Source organism: Actinia tenebrosa, unplaced genomic scaffold (genome assembly GCF_029948245.1).
Source record: "Actinia tenebrosa isolate PJP-AT-01 unplaced genomic scaffold, QUT_ActTen_1.0 PGA_scaffold11__36_contigs__length_13525064, whole genome shotgun sequence".
NCBI lineage: Eukaryota > Metazoa > Cnidaria > Anthozoa > Actiniaria > Actiniidae > Actinia > Actinia tenebrosa.
Genome location: NW_028292571.1, coordinates 7,899,630 through 7,919,285, shown reverse-complemented (window position 1 = coordinate 7,919,285; position 19,656 = coordinate 7,899,630). Strand labels below are relative to the sequence as shown.

The window sequence follows — 19,656 nt, the reverse complement described above, 5'->3', positions numbered from 1 at the left end:
GGAAATCCCTTCAGCCTTAACTGCACTCGAATGCCTCAAAGTAGGTTAGGAATTCTAAAATCAAACCCCATTCCTGACACTTGAGACTCTTTTGGGCAAGTCCTGGACCAAGAGTGAAGAGTAAGTTCTGGGGGGAATGGGCATCACAGCATAGTGACCTTCTTAAAAAACAGGTTAGATCTAACCTGTTTTATGAGAAGGTAACCCCCCCCCCCCCCAACCCCCTTAACATGAACATGGTTAGGTGGTCAGAATTTCACACTTGAGTGCTTTCCAAGCGAAGGGTCAATTCCTGTTTTGGCGTCTTGTGCACACCTCTAGTTCCACCCCAGTAGATATGAAGTACCAATCCTGCATCAGGTGGATCGTGGATCAGGGTGGATTGTGGAGCAACCCTCCCACCCCTCCTCAGGATCCTTACAGAGGTGACGTCATGGCTATTCATACTACCCCAGTTTTTAGTTTGCTGGATTACACCACATCCTATATTTTACGTCAAAGATTAATCCAAATAAAATGTTCTAATTATTCATAGATCTACTATCTACACTAGAATCTACTATCTATACTAGATCTACTATCTACACTAGGATCTAAACTATATAGAGAGCTAGGCTATCAGCTATCAGGCTATCGGCTACATGGATGTATTTGAATAAAAGCACTGCAGAACATTTCTGTGGTTTTAGGGAAATGTGGTTCAAAGCTTTCTATATTATTCTAGAAATATATATATATCAAGAAATATTGACATAAGTTCTTAAAATTTATCATTTCGATAAACTCTCTGTTAGATGATGGGGGTAAAATCTTTCTAGAAGAATAAAGTATAGATCTCACGGAAGCTCAGTGGGTAGACTGTAGTGTAAAACAATTATCTGTAGGTCGTCGGTTAGATTCCGACTCGTGAGACAAACATATTTTTGATAGAAAATAAAACATCCAGATCCATGATAGTATAGTGGTTAATATACTTGCCTGTCGAGCAAGAAACTAGGGTTCGATTCCAGTTTACACTTTTGGGAAATTTATTTATTCATTAGTATACAAATAGGTAACTTGTTATTGAGTGTTTGGAAAAGATGTTGTTGTTTCGTTCAACAATAAAAAGGAGAATATCCAAGCAGGTGCCGCGAGATCTAAAATACAATCCAGCAAACTAAGAATAGACATGATCCTTTAACAATAGGCTTTGTGACAGAAAAACTATATTTTATGAATAATTAGAACATTTTATTTGGATTAATCTTTGGCGTAAAATATAGGATGTGGTGCAATCCAGCAAACTAAAAACTGGGGTAGTATGAATAGCCATGACGTCACCTCTGTAAGGATCCTGAGGGGAGGGTGGGAGGGTTGATCCATGATCCACCCTGATCCACAATCCACCTGATGCAGGATTGGTACTTCATATCTACTCACCCCTCCTTCCATCCCCCCCCCACCCTTGGGACCCAAAATGTCAGCCATCCATATAGCACTAATAGGCCTCTTACCTTAATAATCTTGTCACTTTTTCAGGTGAGCATGCACTGACTGAGTCTTGGGCCTGGAAAAAAAAAAACAAAAATCAAAAATAAGACAAAGCCTTAAGCCAAGCTTGGCGCTGAGAGTGGAACGCTTTGCAGAGGCAGTGGGGAAGTGTTGATGTCAGAACTAGGCTTGGCTGATCTGATTCTATGCCTTTTAAAAAGTAAAATATTTCGTAAATCAAATGGCATAGCATACAAATGCTTGGAGACCAACAACAAAACAAGAATACTTAAAAAGCTGCAACCCACATAAAAACACCAATTATTGTTTTGACCAGCCATGCATGGCCCAATTGGCTTATTCATGCAAATTTACCGATAGAAAATCATCTATTCTGGGTAAAAAATGAAGAAATCAAACATGAATTTAAAAAAGGGCAGCTCTAGAAGAAACCCCTTCAGCCTTAACTGCACTCGAATGCCTCAAAGTAGGTTTGGAATTCTAAAATCAAACCCAATTCCTGACACCCTAGGCTCTTTCGGGTAAGTCCTGGACCAATACGTTCAGAATACGTTCTGGGGGGGAAGGGCATCCCAGCATATAGACCTTCTTAAAAAACATGTTAGATATATATACACGATTATTAACCATTGACCCTTTGCAACAACTCCTGTTGGGCGTGATTCAGTGGGCAGAGCTATTCCCCGCTACAAAATCGAGTGGCACTCTGGGCACTAGAATGGCAGTGTTAGGACTGGAGAGAGCATGGGTAGACGGCTTTTACTTAAGTATAAACGAAATGGCGTCTTTAACTACTAGTAATGTAAATTTGAGCAATATTCTTACTGAATCAGACATTCCAGGGGTTGTACTACCTGAAAAAAGTCCAGAATTATGTAGTGTTGTGAAAAGATGGTTGACCTGTTGAGGTGCTTGTACAATGGGAAGAAAAGCCGAACTTGTTTTAAGGTTAGTTGAAGCTTTGTTGGCGTCCTTAAATGTTTTGATTGATGAATCACGAACTATTCGCATTATAAATGCTGTTTAATCGATAGTTTATGCTTACATTTTGCTTCATTGATCTTAAGGATTCAAGGGTCAAGGATTACCTGAAATGTGGACTCGATAAGAAAGAATTACGAGATCCTGATGGTGGCGTGCACCTGGCGCGAAAGAAAGCAGAACTTGGCATTTTGGAGCAGCATACTCCTGATTGTACATCGTTACCAACTACTGGGCTTACTGAATCGCTTGATGGGCTTCCAAATATCACATTTAAGACTGTTTGGACTCATATGGTTACTTGTGTTGGTGCTAAAAAGCAGTTATCCACTGCTAAACAGTTGGTCAAAGGCTTCAATTTTTTCAAATCAGGACTTGTTTTGACTGTGAAATCATGCAATGGTGAAAATGGTACAAGATACCTTATCAAGTCACAAGTATTGCCATCTATGAAAAAATCATCTGCATATTTAATGTCAAATAGTAGTAAGAATGGTCTTGTGCAGAAAGCATGCTGTGGATGCCCAGCTGGCATAGATGGAAGCTGTAACATTGCTCTCTAGAGGAGTTCTGTAAAGTCAGGGACAAGCAAGAAAATGAAGAGGCGTGTACTTCTTAAAATTGCAAATGGAAGGTACCTAGGAAGCGCAAAGTCGATCTCGTACCAATTGCAAATTTTAAGTTTCATAAACATGAGCATGGAAAAGAGAAGTCAAGACATCCAGTTATTTTACCTGGACATGATGTCAGACCAGCTAGTCACCACAACACTGACACTAACAAGAATACAAAACTTTATAACATTTACTCTAAAGTTATTGATTTTCAAGACAAGACTGGTAAACTTATTGGTCTTAGCCATATCTTACAAGGACATACAACAGATAACATCAAAGATGCTGTAAGCTTAGACCATAATTATTCCAAACCGCCCCCTAATGATGATGATCCATTAAGAAATGATGGTCAACCTACAGATGATAAAGAGTCAATGAGTGATTTCAACTTGATCTCTTCAATTAAAGTCCATCTTGTATCTCTAACAGAAATCCAGAAGAGATGTGAAGCTGTCATTGATAAACTACAAATAACAGAAGAAAAAGTACACAACATTGAGCTTCAAACTACAGTACTGCTCACGGGGATGTTAACATTCCACATGTGTAAACCGCGTGTAGTACACTTAATGTAGCACACACCTACGCGTGTAGTGGCCTCAAGTACATTGAGTACACAATACTACGTGTAACAAACTACACACACCTGATTTCATCATTAACTAGTGCCTTTTGTTTGAATTCACAATTATAACACGTTTTCATGTTTTCTTTCGTCCAAAGCTTCTCTAGTTTTCTGATATTTTGACTAACTAAGTTTATAGTAAAATAACTTGGTAATAATTGTCGGTCAAACTGATTTGGAGTCAGAGTTCATGTTCCTTCATGACCGAGACCATCTGCCGGTCATTTGCTCATTTAGACACTTCAAAATAATTTCCCTTAACTTCTGTTCTAGATTAGTTTTGAATCTAAAAAACACATAAAAAGAAAGCCTAGATTAAGGTGAAAACGAATATCATATTTTTGTTGCTGAGAAATGAGTTATTGGAAAACGATTTTTGTTAAAACACACAAGAAGTCAAACAGTGCCAGTTTCACACCTTCACCGGCATTCAGACTGACTTGTTGAACAACATCCAAATGATTTCCCTTTACTTCTGTTTTAAATAAGTTCTAAATTTAAAAAATATATCCAGAGAAAGCCTAGGTTAAATTAAAAACGAATATTATTATTATGTTTTTGTTGCTGAGAGAAATAAATTACTTTAAAACGATTTTTGTTGTAACAAAGACTGTCGAACTATTTCAATGCCCTTTGTTGGTTTCATGATAAATTCCAAGTTTGGAGTAATTTCTTATGAGATAGACTCCGGAGAAGTTTTTTATTTAAGCAAAGCGGGAACATTAGCGAGCCTAGTAGTGAAAGATCTGCTTCCTAATGGAAGTAAAAAGATAAAGAACAAAAGGCTGTATAACAATAAGAAAATACACACGTATGCATTGACTGCACGCGATGAGTTTGCGTGAGCACTACACGCACTTGAAACGCATGTTGACATGTTACCATCCCTGCAAGCTGTAATGTAGAAAGCAATCGCAGTGTAGTGAATGGTTTCACCATAGAAAATACACGATCACTGCCTCTAAGGCTTACCATTGTGCCTCACTAAAACAATCAACTTCACCAACAAAAGCAGTTGAAGAAGTTTTGGGTTACAAGAAAGGTTATTCCTCAAAAGCAATGGAAGATGGTCTTAAACAAGAGCCAATTATAATCAATGAATACATCAAAGAGAAAGAATGGTCTAAGTGTTGCTGTGAAAGATTGTGGCTTTTTTGTTAGTTCAACACATGGTTTCCTTGGGGCAAGTCCTGATGGCTTAGTCACCGGACATGATGGTAACTCTGAATCGACCGGTTTGCTGGAAATAAAGTTCATTCAAATAGATGAGTCTGAAACACTCACAGATGCACTAGTACAAAAGAGAATTTATGTCTCTATCAATGATTGTGTTGAAGTTAATACAAAGTACAAATATTATTATCAAGTCCAACATCAGATATTTGTGACAGGCAAGACATGGACTGGTTTTGTTGTAAAGGGCTCATTGGATAGCACACTGTACATAGAGACGTTTCACAGATTTACACCATTATGGCTCATTGAGCTCATGTTCCCACATCATTGTGCAGAAACTTTTAATAGTGGCACACAGTGGGATAGAGTGGTTTTCATCTAGCAAAGCAAAGTGCTCTGTAAGAATTCAGAATTAAATTGATGGTTATATACATGGAAAAGTTGGAGTGCATTTGCAAGTAAAATGAAAACAACTCTATTTTTTAAAAATGAATGAATAAAAATATTAAAGTGGGTGAAAAATTGTTGAAAGCTGACAAAACAATAACTATGTCTGAAGCAAGTGGAGCTGAAATAATGGTAAGTTTCCTGTCTAAGATGTGCCAATTCTTAATTCGCTGCATGCACGTGAACCCGTAGACTTGCAACCTTCTTGTTATGTGCTGCCTCCTCAATGTTAATTGCTTTTTTGCCTTGTAGAAATCTGGGCATAACAAATGTGGCTCCAACAGATCCTAACTCATGCCTAATTGAAAACCCTTTGTCTGCCATGATTTCATCACCAGACTAGTAGCAACTTGTATAAAAGCTGTTGAATGTTTACAAAGGTACAAGTGTAATTATACTTTTTGAGTTTTATGTAATATAATTGATCAGTTCTTTACTTTCTGTGATTGTCTACATTAGATTATATTTACGATGTAGCTAAAATAACCTACTGTACCATATCAGACACATTTACTGAGCCTATAGCATCATATGTTGATGCTTTTAAGCTTAACATAATGTTGTTTTGCAATGTGTATTGCATTACATTTCTCATTTTTAACTCGTGGATACATGAAGCGTAGAAATGAGTTATTGTAAGGGGTCTGAATATGCAAATGCATCACTCACTCACTCACTCACTCACTAAGAAGTTAGCAGATCAATAATTAAACGTTTGTCAATCGTCTTACGTCATCTGATTACGAATGTTACTCAACACTAACAAGCACAAAGCTCTTATCCTGCTCATGTTATTGATCGCGCCATTCGTAAAGTTTCTACTATTGATCGTACCACCGCTCTCACTCCTCACACTCGTCCCTCTAATGACCGCATTCCTTTCACTCTTACGTATCATCCTATTAACGTTTCCATTAAACCCATTGTTAACCGCAACTTTTCTCTGCTTGACTCTGATACTTGCACTTCTGCTATTTTCAACAACCGCCCTCTCTTTTCCTATAAACGTGATCGTAATCTCCGTTCTTTCTTGGTCAAGGGAGTTCTTCCCTCTAACAAAGAACCTGGTACTTTTCGCTGTTCTCGTAAACGTTGTTATACTTGTCCTCACATAGTCTCTCACACTTCTGTTGTCGGTCCTAAATCAACTGTTAAAATCACTGACCATTTTGTTTGTACCACTTCTAATGTTGTATATTGTATTAAATGTACCCGCTGTAATCTTTTGTATGTGGGCGAGACTGGCCGCCGTCTTGGTGATCGCATTTGCAATCATCTTTATGATATTCGCAATAACGATCCCACCAAACCAGTTTCCCGCCATTTTAATCTAGCTAACCATTCTCTTTCTGACTTCATTGTTTTCGGTCTTTCTTTGCTTAACGGCAACAATGATTGTCGCAAGACCAAAGAAATGCGGCTTATTCACCTATTGGGCACTCTTAGTCCCAACGGGATTAATGAACGCTTTATTTTCAACTAACCTTTTCTTTTGTCTTTTGATTGTTTTTGTTTCCTTGCCTACCTTGCTCTCATTGGTTTCTTTTGTCTTATTCTATCATATATACACTCCTTTCTACCACTTCTTTCTCTTTTACTCCGACGAAGGACTAGCGTCCGAAACGTCAGTAAGTTTTTTCATCTTTTCACGGTGTATAATTTACCTTTTCATCATTACTGTTTCATTAGAAACACCGACGCAGCTCACACTAGTTTCTAGCTAGTTATATCTTTTTATGCCATATAGATTACTTTGATATTTATATGAGGAAACGAAATACTGAAGTTCCATGTGGGATGCATTTCTAGCACTTCTAGATGCTGTGAGGCCCACTGTGCATGCGCACACTTGCAAATAGTTTTATCTTTGAATTATTCCTATTAAAAAAATCAAGGAAAGATGCAAGTTGAAGTAAAATTATACAATTAATGCCTGAAATAAAATTTCAATGAGTTGGACCTTTTTTTCTGATGTATTTTAAAAAGTAAACAAAAACGCTTATTAGGTACAACGTCAACATTTTGATTTTTCAGAAGACTCGTAGATTGAGCCGATTATCGGAAAAAGCTATTTTAATTATAGAACTCAATGTGTTTGCATGGCAATCTTACTTTTTCATTTAATTTTGATATCTCTACAATATCAATCAAGAAGTTCTTAATATTTATGTTAAGTAGATATGGGAGAATCTCTCTTGTAAAGTACTCAGTTTGATCTTCCTCATATCTTCAGCCAGTTTAGCTAGGCTGTTTTTTCCTTTGACTTTAAACATTTGAGTCATGCACAGGAGAATATTAAAGCAACTAAATAATAATAATAACTTTTAAAACTGTTTCCACTTAATGTTAGTGCTGCATTTAAATTAAGCAAAAGTTGTTAAGGTTCTGAGTTTTATCAAAAACCTATATATAATCAGGTTATAATCAGGTACTCCTCTAGATAAGCACAATGAAACAACATTACGAATTTTATCACATCTGTGTTTAGCTTAGATATAATGAAATTATTCATCAATGTGATACTAACTGGAAAGCCCTTTTCATATGGTATAATTTGCACTTGCTTTATTTTGGGTTCACCCAAAATGCTAATTCCCTCCCAGTGTAGTAGTGTTTCATGTATACATCAGATTCCTTGTTTTCGTTTGTTAATTCAATTGTATGTTGTTGGTTCTAAAGGTAAGTGATCTCGGCATTATATTTGCATTGTGTATTTCATCAGTCAACTTTCATAACAGTCTAGCGGGTAGTTTTAATCAGTAGTTTTGCCCTCTTTTTACCCACCCATATGGTACACAAGGAGGTTCTTTTATATTTAGAACACCTAGTGGTCTGTGTTGTTTGTTATAGATCATAATAATTAGAATACATTTTCTCCTTTCTGAGAATTGAGAATTATGATATTACCAAAGTTAAAAACCAAAGTAAATAGATTTTCCATCTACCAAGATACAATTCTTTTAATAGAGTAAAGGAATATACTGTAAGCACCCTTATGATACACAATTGCAAATTTTAATTAATAGGTCTTGGAAAAATTTTGAAAGACAATATTGGGTTTTTTCATGTTCTTTTTTTTTGCTAATAGATATTTTCCCCTCACATTGCTTAATAAATATATACCCCATCTTCCAATTTTCAACTGTTTTGATACACTTAAATACTAAATAATAGGATGGTTGTTAGGAGTATGATTGTATCCCACCCATAAAATGATTAAATCACTCTGGGTATACCTCTATGGTAATTGGTTCATCATTAATTCCTTTTGTTGAATCAGTTTTCAATTCTAAACCTAGAACTGAAATGTTTCTTAAAGTGATATTGAGGGTGAGACCTTTGTTGTAAAAATATCTCGAAAATATAAGAAAAGAAGTTAGTTTATTAATTCCATTGTATGTGTTTATTAAAATTAATGATAACCACTTTCAGGTTATGATTTTTCTATATAGCATTGTAACAATTCCTTCTGTCTAACACCCTCAAGATGCAGAATAGCTAGGTTAAAGCTACATGTATAGTAGAATATTCCAGCACCCAACTTGTGATAAAAGATGATACATATATATATAGATTACAATTGTCCCAGTTGAGCAAGCAATAGTTGATTGTACTATTAATATGTCTAACTTCGAATATTTTATTACTTTGAAAGCGAAAATATAGCACAGCAGAACTTCAAATTCAATGGCCATTTGCAGTTACTTACAACAGATATTAATGAGTAAAAATATCATAATTTTAAGCTTATCTCTGTTGATCTGACCTTATTTTTGACTGAAACGTAAACATGACCTACATCAATTTGTTTCACAATTGTCGACTTTTGTAACAAAAAGTAATTTAGCGTATCTCGATAACCATCATGTTGACCTCATTCTAAACATCACTGACACCCTCTAAGTACTTTTTAAATTACACTATGACTGATCAATTAGATATTTTGGTTGCCAGTTAGCTGTAAAAATTATTCAAAGTCGCAGGTTTTTGAAGTACGAATACTGCTAGAGCGTCCGCCATTTTGTTTTTGGGATTTTCGCGCATGCGCACACGTTATTAAGCCGTGTCCAGTGTAAATAAATAGTTTCATTCGAAACAAATGTAGGAGCCGTGACTTTTGAAGATCAAGTAAGTAGTAATGTAAATCAACATGCATAGCGCAACGCTTTATGTTGATGGTCCCGATTGTATCATAAACGGCCGATTATCTTGTATATTCAGTTTTGAGCTCGTAGGTCCAATGATTCCTGGAATAAAACACACAGCCCGCCTTTGAAATTGAAAACAGAGAAAGCGTTTTCAAATAGATCTTCTTCCAATTATACTCTATACTTGACTCAGTTGACTCTATCATATTAATTGAAGTTCAGACAATTAATTCATCACAGAATTCACTTCCAAACTCAACAAAATAGCGAAGAACTAGGTGTTAAAAGAAAAATAAAAAGGACGACTACTCATCTTACTAGATAAATTGAGTATTTAAGATATCAAAACGAGCGAAATATTTGGAATCCTTTGAGAATGTCAACACGCATAAGGAGGGCACAGGAAGACCAATCTTCGAAAAGCTCAACAAGTTATCCATGAGTTCGCCAAAGGGCGTTTGATTGAAAACACAAATTCAACTAGATTAAAGTCTGGCGAGTAAGTAGGCATGTAAACCAGTTCAATTCCCAAATCCCTCAGAAAATCTTCAAGAGCTTGACCTCCAGAATAATGAGTTGGACAATTATCCATTATGACAATATCGCCAACCTCTAAGGCTGGTCGACCTGTAACAACATCGCTAGCTTGTGCAGCCTCTGCCCAGAAGTTTAGAAAATGTATTGTATCAGAGGGTCCGTCAACAATGTTTGCATACTTGACGCCTTTAGCGTTTAGCGTTATATTAGGCGATTCTTGATATCTAATAAAGTTGAAGCACCTTTCTCCTTTTGGCACGTGACCATAAACGTGTTTGTAGCTATCTGGAACCTTTAGACCTGCTTCATTGAAAAACTTAAGCTTATTTGGGTCTTTCGAATGGAGATAATTGATGAACATCTGTGTGTACATCATATTTAGGACTGTAAATCTTTCTTCAGCAACAATGGAGACTTTTTTACGTGAGTACACTTTACCGGTCGGCATACGTTCACGTATGCCATACTGTTGAAGCTCGTTCTGAAGTTCCTTTTGAATAATGGTGGGGTTGGCATTTATAAGTACTTCTATAAGAACAAGATCTCCATTGGTGAAATGGCTTGGATTACCTCCCCTTTTCGGAAGTGGATCTAAAGAATTTCGGTGGCAAAACTGCTCCCATAAGCTTTTGACACTTGAATTGCTGACCCTAAACTTGTTAGCAATCTGCGAGAATTGTCCAGCGAAATAACCGGTCGCTTGATGGCCACCATTTAACAATATTTTGTCAGTAACCAGACTTCTTAAACCGGGATCTAAAGTATAACCTTTACGATAGGTGCGCCCCAGAGGAGGAGTGACTACTATCCCATAGTGCTTTGCGATTGTATATTTTCAATATGGTGACAAGTTTCTGCCTTGACTGAAAGGCAACACGAAAATAGCTTTTATTCTAGTAACAAGGGATGTTTCTACTTTGCTGCATTACTAGGTAAGTTCTAGAGATAATAATTTATCATTTGTGTAATTTTGGACTTGAACAGACAAGTTTAAGACTGTATAATTTTACATTTTCTTCAATGTTGTTGTCATTCGGAATAATTTTCATTTTTCATAGTTTGGTGTATGTTTCTCTATGTATAACTTAATAATTTGATGGTCAATCTCATATGTTATGTGTTTCCTACTTTGTATGTCATTGTAGCTTTAAGTGAACTTAGTTTGACCCAGATTGACCGAGGTTTTTAACAAAAAATGTTGCATTATATTTGACTATTTTTCACGTTTACCGACTGAAAATATTTGTCACGAAGCGTTTGCTTCATGCTGATGACCACAGATCTCTCGCCATCGAAACTATTCCAATTTCAAGTAATGAATCAATATCACTGGTCATGTGGTTGTTTAAGGTGGTTCGACCCCCTCACGCTTGACCGCTACCTTCCACTTTTGGAACGCTAGTGCAAAAACGTCTTTTATCCGATTGCAAATCTTTTTTGCACATAAGTCACATAAAGATTGAATTAATGTTTGATGCAGTTTTTTATGAGATCGGACATCATAACACGTGATTATGATGAAATATTTGATTTCGTTTAGAAAATAATTTTAGCCTTGCAGAGCGTTCAACACTAAAATGCTTCGTACCACATAATTATATACTAGATGCCTCCATTTGTGGGGATTTTCGAAAAAATCTATCTAGCTAATTATGAGATATTTGAGATTCTTTAAATATAGTGCATAATCTACTTCAAAACTAAACAATGGATTTCATATGGCCGAAATTAATATTTCAGAGCTATATATTCACAAAAGTTATTGCTCATTTAGTTTTACTCTGTATCTAGTTTTAAAAGGAACATTTTGAAGGTAATCGACTTATGCGATTTTGTGAAAACGTATACTGCAGAAGACGGGGTAAACATTTGATGCGCACTTTTCATCGCAGTTTTCTAGTCAATCTTACTAGATCTTCCATTATTCTAAAATTCGCTGATCATTTCTCTCAAAATTACGTCAGGATACAAATTTGAACTTAAACTAATATTACACAAAATTGCAAGACTATTGAACTCATTTAAAGCGATCTAAAGCGAACGAGAAATACAGAAAACATTGATCATTTCCCAACGATTTGATGCTCTGGGAATTCTATTGTTTGCTAATGATCAGAACATCAAATTCTTTCGCACCATGCACGGTCTCATCTCGCTTGGCTGCTTTCCGATTTACCCCCGAAGTTTGGTAACAAACAGTTTTTTTTTAAATTCAAACGTGGGACGTTTGTCATGACGTACTTTGTCAGTGTGAGTAAATAGAATCGGCGAACATGCCTCAAATTAAAACTTCAAGAAAGAAACGAGCAAGACTTTTGAGTTTAGATAAAGAACCATACTTCGGGAGTAAATTGGAAAGCAGCCAAGCGAGATGAGACCGTGCATGGTGCGAAAGAATTTGATGTTCTGATCATTAGCAAACAATAGAATTCCCAGAGCATCAAATCGTTGGGAAACGATCAATGTTTTCTGTATTTCTCGTTCGCTTTAGATCGCTTTAAATGAGTTCAATAGTCTTGCAATTTTGTGTAATATTAGTTTAAGTTCTAATTTGTATCCTGACGTAATTTTGAAAGAAATGATCAGCGAATTTTCGTGGCTAAAAACTGAGATGGGGGATTGTAATGAAATTATTTGCATTGCAGAGGTTACCAGGGGGATTGATTTTCCTCTCTAGTTAAAGAAATAGCTCCTGATTTTAAAAATTTTGAGACCACAGACGTTTTTGGTCGGGCTGGGTTACCTGTGTTATTTGATAATACCCAGATGCCTCTTTGCTAATTTTATCAATAAAATGCTTAGTTTATCAATAAAACGATACAGACGAGTAACACGATGTCCGGTAGATGGTAAATTGTCAAGTTTTCAGTCTGATTCGGACAAAAACAAGTCATCGATAAGCTTACTTTGATAAAAAGACAGAGAAGGAATATAATTATTGTTTTCTTGTTCCAAGTCTATTTCAAGATTCTGAACTTGAAAAGCTCATCGATTGTCAAGATAATCAAGTAAATATAGTCATGGATACTGTAAATTTTGAAATTCGTAATAAAAGTTATAGGTGAACATGCTTTTACCCCGATTATGATGTAAAATACCTTACCTATAAGTTCTGGTACTCGCAAATTTTCGACAAATTTCAATAACGTGAGGTAAAATCATAGATATGCCTTCGCTTGGGGATTTCACAAACAAAAAACACAACGAAAAGCAAAAAAAAGCAACAACAACAATAACAATAAATTATTCAAACAGTTTCATAAGTTTCAAGACGATTTTGAATACAGACTGAAGTTGCTGTTAAAAGGCTAGTTTAATCACCTCCCAGTTTACAATTAAATATTTTCATCACTATTAAAAGGAATTAAATGCAAATTAGAGTCTATATTAGGATATCTCCAGTCATATTACTTTCATTTCAGTTCAATAAGTTCATATATTATAAATGAAAAGAAAAAAACAACCCCATAATATTATAATATACTGATAATGTCTAGTGTGGATTTAAACTCCTTTGATTAAAAAGGGAAAATGTTTTGTTTAGTGCTATAGCTGTAAAGTGGGAGTAAGGTTGTGTATAACTGTGAGCTGTTGTATAGTTTGGTTCAGGTATTGTTTTCTTTAAAAATCTTTATACAGGTGAATGCCAAAATCAAAACAATGTCAAACAATGTTAGACAATGTCAAAAATGACTTTTTTCTCAGTTTCTAGCTTTTCAAGGTTTTTTCAGTTGTATCCCAAACCTGCTATTGGCATAGTAATGTATTTCTCTATATAAGCACTTTGCAGCATTGAAAATAGAAAAGTCTTTCTGAAATTTTTGTGTTAAGTCATTATGTGTAAAGGCCTTCACTATTTTGACTGCAGAGGCCTTGCCATGTGAATTGTCCTGAGTGTTTATTTTACAAAAGTAAAGAGCCAAAGAAGATAGATTTTCCATCTACCATGCATTTACAAATGTATATATATATATAGTTTAAAAGGTATACTGTTGAGAAGACCATATAGAAAATAGGAAAAATATATATAGAAAAATTCCTGAACTCAGTTGGGCAATTCTGAGGTTTTTCATGAAAATGTTCACTTGCAAAAAACCAATTACAGTCGAACCTCTATTAAGCGGTCACCCAAGGGACTTAGCCAAGTGACCGCTTAATAGAAGTTGACCGCTTGATAGAGGTTTTACTTATTTAGGCCACATTTTGTAGAAAATTAACAAAAGAGTGCATAATTGATCACGAAATGTACATTTTATTCTTAGGAAACAGTAACACTAGAAAATAGAGCAATAAAGTGCAAAATTGCTCACTCAAAATTTTTTTTTTTCCTCGCAAACTGTAGAACAACATTGCATGACTACGTACGTACAATACAGTGGTTTGTTCTTGCTATAGAAAAGCACAAAATTCACATTGCTGGTGTAAACATGATTTGTTTAAGGTACAGTACATTATTATGAAAAAAACTCAGTTATGGTTGTTTGTAATTTAGGGGCAGACAACTTAAGTTCATGAAACATGTCGTTCACTTTGCTAAGCGGTAGCGACAGCTCTTTGTGACCATGGAATTGCGCGAAGTGGAAATTGGCCGAAACAAACTGGCTAGTGGGTAACCGGTCATGACGCCCCCAGCCATAACGCCCCCACGTATACTATGACGCCCCCAGCATAAACCATGACGCCCCTAGTCTCTATTAACTCTTATTTAATAAGAAGTTTAACGATAATAATATGGCGCTACGAACCCATGTAAATCGAACACTATTGGAGTTGTTTCATGGTCATTACGATTTTAAATAACTCGTTTCTACGCTTCGCGTATCCACGAGTTAAAAACGATACCTACAAGCTGGCGAACACTAAATCTCTATAGTTAAGTGATGTACTTCTTGAATCTTATCATTTAATAATAGTTAGTTCCAGAACATGATATAGCTGAATTAGGAGTTAAAGAACATCATTCAGATGCATTAGGAATCCAACCATAATTCTAAGACATGTTCATCGATCAAAACTTTTATTTCGTGCGATCAAGTCACGCTGTTGTTACGAAGCACTCTCAACACGGCCCGTGATCAACATTTTGGAATGCCTTTATAGGCACGAAAAAGCTATAAAAAATTCTTCATATTTAAAGAACATCATTTCGGTGCATTTGGAGTTCTAGAACATCATTTCACAAAGAACATTAAAACTTTTTTGTAAGGATTGTTTTTGAGACTCGCACCTTTGTGTTTGTCTATTTCGATAGCTTTTTCAAGTGATTTCAGCAATCGCCGGTAAAGACAAATTATTTCTTCAAGGCATCTGCTTACAGAATAGGTTTTGAAATTACGAACAGAAAGTTCAATAAACTCAATCTCGGAAGTAAATTAGACAGTGAAAATACCTCGCTGTATTCCCAGGGTGTGTTACAAACGCGATGCGTCACGTCAACGTATCACGTTTGTATTTAGATTACAGTAATATCCAGAGTAATATCATAGTTACATGTAACTACGATAATTCGGTATGCTCTTTTGATTTATTTTCCATTTTGTAGCTCTAGAATATCATTTTAATATGAACTCTGAAATTCATCAGTAATGAATTGTTTTTGAGATGCGGTTTGTGTTTCGCATCACCAAGCGAAATCTTCAAACGCGGAGGAGTTGTGTGACAACAACAGTGTAACGACTTGAATATGGCAAACTACCCGATTCATGTTAGCAATCTTTGCTTGCTTTCCGAAATAGTTGTTAAAAACACACATGTTTCTCCTCCAAGAAAGTTTATATGAATAAGGAGGCTATTAAAGTAGAAGAAACGTTACGGATGAGTCAAAAACTTTAGACGCGAACTAGTTGCCGTGACGACATACCCAGCAGTGAAAAGACTTGTAAAGTGAGAACGGAAAACTACCTAAATTTCGTAAGAAATCTTTGCTGATTTACCAAAATATTTAGCAAAAACACACGTTTCAAAAATACGAATAAGTCAAAAACTTCCTACGCCAAAGAACTATTAGATTACAAGTCTGCGTACTACAACTGCTGAAAACAACTCAATCGTTCGAAAACAACTCGTTCGTTCGAAAACAACTTGTTCGTTCGTGCATAGTTAATGGTCGTGTCAAAGGTTTTAATTCTTTTGCAACGTTTTTCTTACTTTATTCACCAGCACTCTCTTTCTTTTGTGGTATATTTTCAGTGTCAAACTTTTTGGACATAGGTTTCATAACTTATGCGTAAGCGTTCTTACGGCAACTACGGCATACTAATTGGAATTACGAATCATTTATCGGCCTTACGAAATTTTGTCGTCAACTTTTTTCCTTTTTGTTATTTTTTGTCGTTCTTAGATTTATACTATGAAATGTTGTTACACTTCTTATTAAATAAGAGTTAATAGAGACTAGGGGCGTCATGGTTTATGCTGGGGGCATCATGGTAGTACAGACTGGGGGCGTCATGGTATACGTGGGGGCGTTATGGCTGGGGGCCGTAAACCAGCTAGTGCTGCGGATTTGCTTCATATACAGTGAATAAGAACATCTGTTATTGAAGTTATGCTATCTAAACAACTGTTAAAAGAATGTTGACATGTTTTATGTATTTGGTGTCATAATACATCAATGTGTAATCAGTAGGTGACCGCTTAATAAAGGTGAAATACAATGCAAGTTTACAAATTGGTACGTTGATATGGTGACCACGTTCGCTTAATAGAGGTGACGGCTTAATAGGGGTCAAGTTCACAGTATACATGATAGAGAAAATTCGGGACTTTAGTAAGTGACCGTTGAATAGAGGGTGACCGCTTAATAGAGTGCCGCTTAATAGAGGTTCGACTGTATATATATTCATGGTAACAACTAGATATTTATTCTTTAAAATGCTTCATAAGTATACCTTATGTATTAATCTTAAAATTCCATTGTTTTGGTACATAAGATCAGTAGATTAGATGTTTCTTGGGAGTGTGGTTATATCCTAGTCAAATTTAAAATTTAAAACTTAAAAAATTTAAAACTTTAAAATGGAAGTATACATTTTGTGTGACTCTAAGTCAGTGTTATTTCTTTTCAGTTCCAGGTTTTATTTCTTGAAACAGCTCATTTATTGACTATATATCAAGCTCTTTTGGAATAGATCATTGGTTAACTACAGAAGTGAGATATAATTGTGTTTCATTTATTATATTTGTCAGAATGATGATATCATTTGGAATAAATAAAAAAAAGAGTTACAGTCACCTTTCACAATGCATTAATCAGTTTTGATTGCATAAAGTATTACAGTTTACCAGAGGCTAACAAAGGAGACTTTCTTTTTTTTAAAAAGGTTTACTTTCAAAACAAAACAAACAAAAATAAAATAAAATAAAGCTTTAACTAGTCCTAGACCTAAATCTGAAATGCTCCTAATGAGTGATAAGAGTGTGAGCATGAGTCCTCTTTGTACTAACTGAAATTTTTTTTTGAAATATTTAAAAAATATAAAAAGGAATTTAGAGGTTTATCCCATTGTATGTGTATAAATTATTGACAAACTTTAATTTTATGCTTGTTCTGATTCCATAGCATCATCTTCTGTCTTACCAATAATGCAGAATAGATTAATGCTAATAGTAGAAATATCCAGTAACCACCTTTGTGGCATGATTAATATTTAAGATAATTTTATATAAAAAAAGGCTAAACTAATTAAGTGATCGACTTGTTTTGTATTCATGTTATGAAAATAAGTAAACTCGAAAAAAAAATTTATTGAATAGGTTATTTTGGAAGTACCAAGACATTTTTTATTTATTTACCCTCTGAAGTGAAACCTAGCTGTGTTTACTATTATTTTATATATGAAAAATTAAAACACTCGAAACTTAAAAATAAAAAAATTAACTCAACAAAAAGCAATTGCCAGTTTCGATATTTAGTAGAAGAAACAATAACAAACATTTTCACAAAGCTAGAAGTTTAAGTTTGTTGATCTATAATTAGCTTAAATAAGGAAATATTGTGGCGGAAAATATTCGGAGGCAATAAGATTACAACTTATTACTTGGAAACATCTTTATTGAAATAATTCCATTTGTATCATAAATTTGATTTAAAGTATAGCAAATCTCGTCATATTTGAAAGATTAGAATGGCAATGATGGACTATTGATCGTACGAAGAATTTTCCCTCGAATGCCCCAGGTATCTCGTTGAAGGCTTCGTGCACAAGAAAGGAAAAAATGCAAATTGTTTCGGTGCTCAACCTTGGAATCAGGAGCTCATTTGATATGTTGTAGAATGACAAATAATGAACAAAATATCACAGTCTTGAGCTTAAGTATGTTGTTCTGACCTTAAGTCAGCTCAAAATACAAAGGTGGTTTGCAACGATTTTTGCAATGACTATCAATATTGTTGCCCCAATACAGCATCGTTTACCATGATGATCAATGAGTCAATATTCTTTCAAAGACCATGGACATATTCAATAGGGTCTACAGATTTATCTGCTTGCTCTCGATCTCCAATCAAAGTCAAACTGAAACGCTGGGAGTCATTGGAAATATAAACATTTTGAAGCACGGGAAACACTCACGCGTCCACCATCTTGTTTTTAGGTATTTTGGTGCATGCGCAGCGGTTTTTTAGCCGTGTCGCTGATAGGTGCATAAGACTTATTCAAACTTATTTTAAAGTGCTACTACGACGAAAATCTCTCAAACTTGGATTCAGCTGAAACCTCCTAAGAATACTCTTTATAGGTCCAATAATCACTGTATGAAGTGTTTTCTCGATATTCAGGACGAAAGTATGATATTTTTACGATTATTTTTTGGAGTCTGTGACATCATACACTCAACATCGAAAATCGCTCCATACATTTCTTTGTAGTTTATGATCAAAATATCAGTAGTAAAGGGAGAAAGAAATACCCAAACACCCCAAAATATAAATTATAGTCACAAGTAATGTGAAATAAGCACATTAGCCACCCTTTGGGCTTCATAGGAATAAAATTAATTAAGGATCTATATACAAAGAAATATATGTAGCAATGTTTGATGTTGAGTGTATGACGTCACAGACTCCAAAAAATAATCGTAAAAATATCATACTTTCGTACTGAATATCGAGAAAACACTTCATACAGTGATTATTGGACCTTTAAAGAGTATTCTTAGGAAGTTTCAGCTGAATCCAAGTTTGAGCGATTTTCGTCGTAGTAGCACTTTAAGGAAATTCACTTTTAGTGATATATTGAATATGTATTGTACTGACAAGTGGGATAATCTAAAAAAGTTCTGTTGTATAGCTTTGAGTCTTTTCTTGAGGCTATTGAATTAGACTGTGTCCTCTACTAGAACGAAGTGAGAACGGTAGAGCTTACCTCGTGGTCTGTCTGCTTTCCAACGCTCGACCAAAAGTCTTGCTAAAACATCGATTTTATCCTGGTATTTTGCCAAAATACCAGGAAAATACATTCCTTAGCAGCAATCCAGGGTCTAGAGTTTTTAATTTTCTTAGTTACGGTATTTTCCTGGCTAAGAAAGCAGCCCTAACACTGTTTCAACATCTTTGGAATACTCTCGCTTCTTTGAGCGGGAAAAGTGAGAAAACAAAGCATCATGGGGCATCGTAAAACCACAGGGAACC

The 19,656-nt window shown here is 35.3% G+C and overlaps 1 protein-coding gene and 1 pseudogene across 4 annotated transcripts in view; one reads left to right on the top strand and one right to left on the bottom strand.

Moving 5' to 3' along the window:
• LOC148912443 (uncharacterized) overlaps positions 1-19,618 on the bottom strand; it is a 141,054-nt gene extending 121,436 nt beyond the window's left edge. For all 3 annotated transcript variants that reach the window (XR_016119253.1, XM_089027241.1, XM_089027242.1), the window contains exons 1-2: positions 19,391-19,618; positions 1,497-1,549 (exon numbers count right to left, since the gene is read on the bottom strand). The gene's annotated coding sequence lies outside the window, so the exon portion shown is untranslated. The remainder of the gene's footprint in view (positions 1-1,496; positions 1,550-19,390) is intronic.
• Positions 1,510-6,220, top strand: LOC116297686 (uncharacterized; annotated as a pseudogene). Its single transcript, XR_016119256.1, has 3 exons — positions 1,510-2,442; positions 2,562-3,604; positions 4,612-6,220. The product of XR_016119256.1 is annotated as an uncharacterized LOC116297686 (transcript).
• Positions 19,619-19,656: the final 38 nt, after the last annotated feature.